The sequence below is a fragment of the Rutidosis leptorrhynchoides genome, chromosome 2 (genome assembly GCF_046630445.1).
Source record: "Rutidosis leptorrhynchoides isolate AG116_Rl617_1_P2 chromosome 2, CSIRO_AGI_Rlap_v1, whole genome shotgun sequence".
Classification (NCBI taxonomy): domain Eukaryota; kingdom Viridiplantae; phylum Streptophyta; class Magnoliopsida; order Asterales; family Asteraceae; genus Rutidosis; species Rutidosis leptorrhynchoides.
The window spans coordinates 625,308,292-625,318,433 of NC_092334.1; positions in this window are offsets into that span (position 1 = coordinate 625,308,292).

Here is a 10,142-nt window from a genome sequence, read left to right on the forward strand (position 1 = left end):
AATTGGCATTGATTTGTCACCATGTGTAGAATTTGTCCTTTGATTTCATAATCTGGCGCATTAATGTCTGGATGAGTAATTGCGTGACCTTGGCTAGTGCGTTTAGCTCTCATTCGGTCTTCCATACTTAAAGGTTCCAGATTCTCCATAATTGAATTTGTTGAATCGGAATCATTAGAGGATTCTGATTTAATGGTTCGTTCCTCAACAATCTCTGTTTGAATGATTGGTGGTTCCGGAGGAAAGTTTAGTGGTTCAGGATCTACGAATCGTTCCTGAATATTCTTCGGATTCTCAATTGTGAGGTCGGGTTCAAAAAATGGATTATCGGAAATTTGAACTGAAGTACTTGGTCGACTGGATGACGATTCTAAAGAAAAATCAACGGTGGTAATATTTGCTAAATGTCTTGATCTAGTTACAGGTGGTGAACGTACAAAAGGTGGTGAACGTCTTGCTCGGTGCATTCACTGAATATCCTATTAGTTTTTAAAAGGAAAGAAAAATTATAATAAGTTATCCAATCAATAGACTTTTCTGATTTTGCCCACGTTTCGAATAGCCAAAAGATGCAGCAGAGGGGCAGGATTTGTTTGGTCTCAATATAATTGAGGACTGTTTGGCTCCAATAACCCGGTCCACGTACAAATCCAACTATTACTACGAACCAGAAAATTTTGATGTCTATCAATTTAACCACTTAAAATAAATTTTCGTAATTTTAAGAAATTTAGATAAGAAGTAGAATAAAAATCTATGTCCTAAAACTAGAATAGTGAGAAATAAGAAAGAAAAAGAGTTCGTCGGAAAAAGATCGAAAAAGAAAAATGGTTGAAAAATAAAAGGTGACGGAAAAATAAAAGAAACTTATAAAACTTAAAAATATTTGACTAACCTAACCTTATTACTACAACTAACTTAAAATTGTAATCGCATATTGAGATTACTAATTGGAATGATAATTGATACATAGGTAAAAGTCGTCTAAAAATATTAAAGCTTACAGGAAAAACTAAATCTCAAATGGAAATAACTTAAAAAGAAACAAAAACTTAAAAAGGCGTCGCAAAATTCTAAAGCACCTAAATCTTAGTCTAAAGAAAAAGCACTTAAGGAATTCTACGGCAAAGCCTAAAAATCTAGAAGTAAAAATAACTATGGCAAAAACTAAGTTTAAAACTAAATATGAGCGAAAAATACAAATATTACGCTAAAACAATTAAAAATGGATAAAATATAAAAATATACAAAAAGTCGTAAAAAGTACAATTTTTTATAAAAATATTATTTTTATATTATTTATTTAATAAAACTACTAATTTTATAATTTAATTAAACTAATTTAACTAAATAAAACAAATTAATTAAAAAGTAAAACTTAAAATAAAACTAATTATAATAACAATAAATATTTAGGGTTATAATAATAATAATTAATAATTACTCCGTAATTAATTGCAGTTAGGGTTTCTGTCGCGTGTCAGAAAAGCTCCGCGACTTGTGGTATTCAAAGCATCAAACCCCCGCGACTCGCGGGGTTCCAGAATTCAACTGACAGGTTAAATAAAATTAGACGCGATTTTTATTTTTGTTTTTCTTTTTATATTTTCGAATATTTAAAACGTATTTTTATATAAAAAAACGAATTTTAATAAAAGTAAACTAAAATTTTTTTTTTTTATATTAGCGTTGCGCTTCCGGCGTTTAAGAGTTCCCCGGCAGCGGCGCCAAAAATACTTGATGTTTTAGCAGAGTAGTATATAAAATAGCTTATATTTTTACAGGAAATACTATTAAATACGATACAATTTTACACAAGATATTTATTTATTTATAGAATGGATATACTTAAACCTTGCTACAACACTTATAGGCAGTGTACCTAATCGTACAGTAGTGTAGTTTTTAGTAAGTCCGATTCGTTCCACAGGGAAATCTTTAAACAAAGCTTAACGCTATATTAGTTTACTTTTATAAAAATACAAATATATATATAAGTAATATTATTATTATAAAAGGGGGGGTTTTTACCGTTTAATGACCGGTTTGTCGATTTTAAAATTTTAGTCGCAGTTAAAACCAAAATGTAAAATATTAAAAATAAATACAAGACTTAAATTAAAGCGTAACGTAAATAACAATAATGAAATTGTGAATAATAAAAGTGCGATAAAATAAACTTGCGATAATTAAAAAGTACGATAATTAAAAGTGCAATTAAATACAATAACAATAAAAATGCGATAATTAGAAGTGCAATTAAATATAAAATAAAGGAAATTAAATATGAAATAAAAGAATTATGCTTATTTAAACTTCCGTAATCATGATGTTTGACGTGTTGATTTTAGTTTTATGCCCATGGGTTAATTGTCCTTTGTCCTGGATTATTTAATATGTCCATACGGATTTGTCCATAATAGTCCATCAGTCATAAATATAAAGAGCGAAAGCCTTCGTCAAATTATTCTTATTCCCGAAGTCAAATATTCCAACTAATTGGGGATTCGAATTGTAACAAGGTTTTAATACTTTGTTTAATGAATACACCAGGTTATCGACTGCGTGTAAACCAAGGTTTTACTACTTTGTTAACAATTACACCAATTACCCTTGAATGTAATTCACCCCTGTTTCAACAAGTCTATTAACTATTAATCCAGTTCCGTATCCGATAAAATGAATAATTATTGGTATTTATAGATATCCCGCCCACCGTACCCAGTCAAGCGTATGTGGTTATATATAAATACGTCGAATTATAAGTTTGTATATTAAATTAACAAGGTATTGTTTAATTAATATAAAACCCATTAATAACCCATAGTCTAATTTCCACAAGTGTCGTTCTTTTATCCAAACCCCAATTATGGTACAAAGCCCAATTACCCAATTTTAGTAATTAGCCCAACATCATGATTACTTCGGATTAAATAAGCATAATAATAACTTAGCTACGAGACATTAATATAAAAAGGTTGAACATAACTTACAATGATTAAAAATAGCGTAGCGTTACACGGACATAATTTTGACTTACACCCTTACAACATTTGCTAACATACCCTTATTATTAGGATTTAAAATTAAAATTAAAATTAAAATTAAAATTAAAATTAAAATATAAATTATATATATATTTTTACGTATATATTGAAAGAGAGATGGATATATGATGATTAAAAATGCTCAGAATTCGGTTGTTTTTATAGGGAGTTTCAAACTTTGGGGCTCCGCGACTCGCGGCCCATTTTGCCTTCGAACTCCGCGAGTCGCGGAGTTTGTAAATACAGCTCACCAGCTTTTGGCTCTTTGTTTGTCGACGATTTATTTTATAAATATAATATATATATAATTAATATAATTAATTATATATTATATTATATTTATATATATATAATTAACTTGTAATTTTTAGTCCGTTGCGTCGAGCGTTGAGAGTTGACTCTGGTCCCGGTTCCGAATTTTTGAACGTCCTTGCGTACAATTTAATATCTTGTACTTTGCGTTTTGAATCTTGTACTCTTGTAATTTCGAGACGTTTCTTATCAATAATTGGAACCTCTTTGATTGTCATTTGTACTTTTGAGCTTTTTGGTCATTTGCGTCTTCAATTCGTCTAATCTGTCTTTTGTCTTCACCTTTTATTATTTAAACGAATATCACTTGTAAATAGAACAATTGCAACTAAAAGCTTGTCTTTCTTGAGGAATAATGCTATAAAATATATGTTCGTTTTTAGCATTATCAAATGCCATGACTTAGATTCTGATCAAGAGTCCTGGACCCCCGGTTACATCTGGTCATTCCTGACTTATTTTATAGCAACGAAGTTTGAGTAAAGTTGTACAACGTCTTGCTAAAGATTAACCCGAACTTTCTAAAATTGGAAAATTACTATAAGTGGAAACTTTCCATAAATAGTAACCTTCTGAAAATGAAAATTCTTTAATGAACCATTACTATCAATATAGTACTATATACTATTGTCTGTTAGGCAATGTCTGATCATACGTTCTATCTCTAGGTTGAGATCTCGGTCACGTCCTTCCGCTCAATTCTTTCGTGTGCTACTAAGGTGAACTTCATAGCCCCACTTTTTACTATTTCATAACTGTTTTATAACTTTTGGGGTGAGACACATGCTTGCTTTATAACTGTTTTACGCTTAGACACAAGTATTAAATTGTTAACTATGCTGTCATGCTTTGATTCATGCTAAATCCCTACCGTAATATCGTTAATTGCTACATTTAAATGAAAACTTAATTATTGTGAGTAGGCTTATTGAGAGTAACGTCTCTAACCATTCGACCGTTGGTCTTTGGTTACATAATAATAATTCCACGACACTGACAGTACAAGGTGTCATAGGGTAAACTTGTTTAGTAGCGATATTACAAAATGCAGCAACACTTTTAGATTGATATTTCTATATCAATCAACTTTAAACTAAATCTTGTGGTCTAAAACTTTGGATATTATTTATAAACCTATGAATTTCACTCAACCTTTTTGGTTGACACTTTAAGCGTGTTTTGTCTCAGGTGATGATTGAGCTAGCTGCTACTTGCTACTAGATGATTGATGTATGCTTTGCTGCTTGCATGGAGTCCATCATTCATATTTATCATTTTGTTTAAGACATTTTCCATTTACTGTACTCTTATGATGTAAAACTTTGAATAATACTTCCGCTGTTTATTTAATAAATAAAACGCCTCATTTAGAGTCGTTCTCGCTTATACAACTGTGTTATGATATGATTGGTCACAATTACCCCTGGTCCATTTTGGGGGTGTGACAGGTAGTAACAAGTGCAAGGTTGGCCTTTGATTCACGAACAGTACCCACGAACATTACCCAAAACCTCCTTAGCTATAACCCATAAATTCCTTAGTTTTTAATCGGTTTGAAACCCGAATTAAAAATAAAAACACTAGTTTAATAGTTTATTCTATAACACTTCTAACAAAAAAAAAAAAAAAAAATTTTGATGAAGTGTATATAGATATAAGGTGTGCATGTATGTAGTTTCAAAAAGATGGAAGAAAAACAGTGTAAATTGTAAGTGCCATTTGACCAGTGCGTGTGTTTTTGTGTAGCTCTCTCCACAAAACTTGAAATGAAATATATATGTACATTCATCCAAAAAAAATAATAAAAAAATATAAAAAATATAATAATCCCTACTTGTCCTAGCCTTCACGTGAGGCATCAAAAAGAAATAAGAACCAAAAATCACGTGAATTTTGGTTGTAATTATGTCAAGAAATTTTTGCTTTATGACCCCGTGTTTTTACGGAATGGTATTTCGTGCTCCGTGTAATAATGGAAGGTAAAAGTATAGTTAAAATTTTTACCTTTTATTAAAGTATTCATATTTTTATTTTGAGTTGTAGCTTTAAGACGACTCTTAAAAATAGTTGTCCATCCCGTGTCCTCCGTCCCATTTAAAATAGACGAAGTATTAAAAATATCATATACAAAATTTCTAGTTTTAATAAAAAAATACTTCTTTTATTAACTTAAAATTTTCATACTTTTACTAACTAAAATAAAATTAGAAATTGAGATGATAGGAGTGTCGGTGTTCGTAGTACATTTTCTTCCATCTGCACGAGTAATATATACACACAAAGTAAGGTGATGTTTTAGTGGGGTTTGTTCACCCATTCCATATTTATTACTCCGTGAATTACTCTTTAATTATCACTACTCTCCAAATTTGTTACCAGACAAATTGATGCCAGTTGTATTATTATTATTATTATTATTATTATTATTATTATTATTATTATTATTATTATTATTATTATTATTATTATTATTATTATATTATTATTATTATATTACACAAGTTGATGCATATTATTATTATTATTATTATTATTATTATTATTATTATTATTATTATTATTATTATTATTAATGTTGATAATCATTATCACTAGTTTGCATAGTATATCATAAGCATTGTAGTTAGCTATTTTAAGAAAATATGTGAATATGATTCTATGGGACGTGTGTAGTTAAAATAATAGTTGTATCAACATGTGAAACATTAAAATCTTATTCAAGTAAAAAAAAAAATTAAAACTATAGTATTGTAATGTTTCTATCAAATGTACTAATATATATATAATTATTTTAACTCAACTCGTTTTATAACTAAATTAATATTATATCTTGTCACATTGTAAAATATATATATTCATTTCAAAATATAAATTTATACATATCGTATGTAATGGAAATATTTATGTAATAATATAATATTTAATTTTTCAAAACTAGATATATTTCAAGGTTCATTTTAAATTCGTTTAGAAAATACTATAACACGTATCGTTTACCCTTTAAAACTTAATTTGTTATAATTCATTTACGTGCCAACGTTTATTTTGAATCATCTTACAAGTTTTAAAACACGTTTTTAATCATACGTTGTAAGTTATTTATATTAATTGAATCACGGACCGTTATCTTTTATAATTGTCAAAAGGTTTCTAGAAAGATTCTAAATTTTTAGATAACGTTAAAACCTTTATCTATCATAATGACTTAACAACAAATTGTCAAACGTGGTTCTAGATGTTTTATAAAATTATATTTGTTTTAAAGAAGACGTGACACTTAATTGTTTTATATAATTTCCAAAATTTATAACAATAAAAAAATAATGATAACAACATTAATAATATTTAAAGTTTTATAATATGTTTCTACCTCTCGACATTTATATTATTTATTTTTAAATCCTTATATATATATTACGAGAAAATTAATATTGTTTTCTTTTATATATTCAAAACGTTTTAGTAACAAAATCTCCAAAATCTCCACTTGTAGATCACTTTATCATTTTCCGAATGTTGTTAAAAAGAATAGATTTCTTAAATCACAGTGGACCTCATAACAGAGACCCTTAATTATATCACAATGTATCTGATAATTCAATCATTTGATATTATCTTTTAATTTTATCGATAAACATATTGAAACAAATACGTTCGTATAAAGTATTATACATTTAATACTTTGTTAACATTCTCCAGTTATAATATATATACATATATATAATCATATCCATTTATAAAATGGTTCGTGAATCGTCGGAATTTGGTTGAGGTTAAATGAATGTATGAACACAGTTTAAAATCATTTAGATTCAACTTAACAAACTTTGCTTATCGTGTCGGAATAATATAAAGATAAAGTTTAAATTTGGTCGGAAATTTTCGGGTCGTCACAATCTCCAATGCCCTGCTTGTTTATTTAAGTCGGTATTATATGTGTGGTTAACCAATGGCCAAAGATTTTACAGCTTGATGTCATTTGCTCCTCATTTTGTTTGTGTGTATATGCTTATAGTCGTGTATGTATGTTTGTTTCTGTTTAGGTTCTTATTTCGTTTTTCTCGTGTAATCGTGTAATCAGGAGCTCAGTCACCCTTGTACATATTCGTTTTTTCAGTTAATAAAGTTTTTATTTACGGTTAAAAAAATTACATTCTACCAAAACAGTACAATGCTAGAATGGGAACTCCTTGATGCAAATCTACAGCTATATTAACCGACAACAAAGCACCTCGGATTGTCTTTCCATTCTTCATAACTTGGGAGGTTGACTTCGATCATGTTCGATATCTAGAGATGATAGAGTATTCTGATACTCGAATCTTCATTAAGGATTGCTATCCGCTTATCCAATGTGTTGTTTACAATCTTATTATGCCATTTCCAAATCGAACAAAGGACATATCGAGATGCTAAAATACCCATATGCAGCTCTCTGGTCCCGCCAATAAACAAGCTGTATCTGTAGCATTTTGAACACCATTAGGAATTGCATCCGTAATACCTCACCAAGTTAGGTATGCAAGCCAAATGGGAGTAACACAACGACATTTTGTAAATATATGGTCCGCGCACTCAGAGACCATGGAGCGGAATGGTCATAAGGTAGAAGTCAAAGGCATACCTCGATCCACTAAATTTATTCGGGTTGGGAGTTTGTTTTCTTTTAAGCGCCACATATCGATGTTCACCTTATTGGGCAAACAAGTCAACCATTTATGTGTGTTCAAAATAGTTGCGACTCCTAGGAGTTTCGGTCAGTTTCTTGACCGGAAACTTACCATTTGAGGTTAAGGACGAAAATCAGTGTTGTCTGGGCCAGACGATAATTCTTGGCAGCTGCTAAACGCTCCTCTAATCTTTCTAATTCGTCTTTGAATCTCCCGCTCAAAATTGACCTTCATGCCCATTCTCCTACAAGATCCGTCTGAATATTTCTAACTCTACCTATAACCATTGACTCTTTATTACTCTCCAAAGCAAAGAGGCCGGGGTAAATCGAACTAAGGCCGTCTATCATTCAAAAAAGAGGTTGAGTAGCCTGAATCAACTTTCCCGACAAAAGAAGTTAAGAAATCGATACCAAGTTTGTTGACCTCCAAGCCAAAATTTTTTATATTTCTCCGTCTAGCCGAAGGCATCGAAAAATTATCGTCCTGCTTCAACCCCTCATCATCGTCATGAATTGAGCTAATAATCTTTCGCCACAATGCGTCTGTTTCAACCTTACCACCATTTACATAAAAGACCCGAATTCTTTTCCCTCAAGCTTCCAACTTCCAATCCATCGTATTTTTTCCAGAAAGAATTTTGTTCCAACTCACACACAGGTGATGTTTTTTTCGATCAAAGGCACTCCAAAAAAAGTTTCGTCTAGTTGACTCAAGAGATTTGATGATACCATGAGGCACTTTGAATGGGGACATGTGATATAAGGGGAGACTTCCGAGCACTGATTTCACTAGAGTAAGTCTTCCACCAATCGATAAGCATCTGGGATTCCATGGGGTGAGGTTGTTTTTTTTTTTTGTTTTTTTTTTTTTTGAAACTTTCAAAACTCATTCCAAGCACTAAGCGAACCCACATTTTTCACAACCTGGAGGCCAAGAAAATAAAAAGGAAGACAATCTGTTGAGCAGCGGAAATATTATTGTTTAATTTAGTCCCATATTTATGAATGTCAGCTCAAGAGTGGACACGATAAATCAATATTCTCGGATTGTACATGCGACGTGGCTTGTTTTGCCTAAGGATTGTGCAGCACTTGAGTAGACAACTTTGTAGATAATACCCATTTTATTCAACGCTGCAAACAGAATCTATTATAGTACTCTTTTTTTCGGGGATTGGAACCTAGTAAAGCTAGGCGGCTCATCCTCATGTTGATTAAGGTACAAGAATAAAAACTTTTTTTTTTTTAACTAAGATGGTGGCATATTTGGCTTTAGAAGAAAACAAAACAAAAAGAAATAGTGGTCAACTTAAAAAAAAGCGAAGATAAGTAAGATTGACGAGAAAAAGAAGGTTGTATATTTCAAAAAATTGCATCATGTGACGGTGCTTTGTTCTTCAAAATAACAAATAGAGTAAGGATGGGTAAGGGATAATATGGTGACAGCTACTGCCTACTGTCCATCAACATGTCTGAGTTTGATTTTTTTTCAAGGATTTTGCAAGCCTTGGGTAGGTGGGATAGAAAAAAAAAAAAAAAAACAATATAAATTAATAAGTATGGATCTCTCCGTATCACCACCAAGTGGTCAGAAGATAACGAACACGAAACAGAAGCGGGTCACATAGATACTGGCTCGGATATCATGTTAGACAATGTAAACCTCGTAAATATTATTGATTGCAATAGCCAATATTTATAGAATACATATGCAACCTTAAAACTCTAACAAACCCTAATGCACCAAGTCCACAAATGGACTTGAGCCTATCTATCTACTCCGTTTAACATGAAACAGTCACATGATAATCTGGTTAAACTACGTACATCTAATACGTAATATTATTGTTTAATTTAAGGAAGACGATTCTTTAAAATAAAGTGTTAAAGTTCAATGTAATATTATTGTTTTACATAATTATGCAATTCTTTGCTGCCATACTGCTGCTAAGCTGCTTCTAAGTGCTCTTGTTGTTGTTGCTGCTACTGTTTCAGTCTAAAGGGGAAACTGTTCAAAAGGGTTGGAAGTCGGCCGAAGTTTTACAAGGGTGATCCTACTTATGTACATTTAATGCATTCAATTGCAACACGTCAACTTTCTAAAGACAACA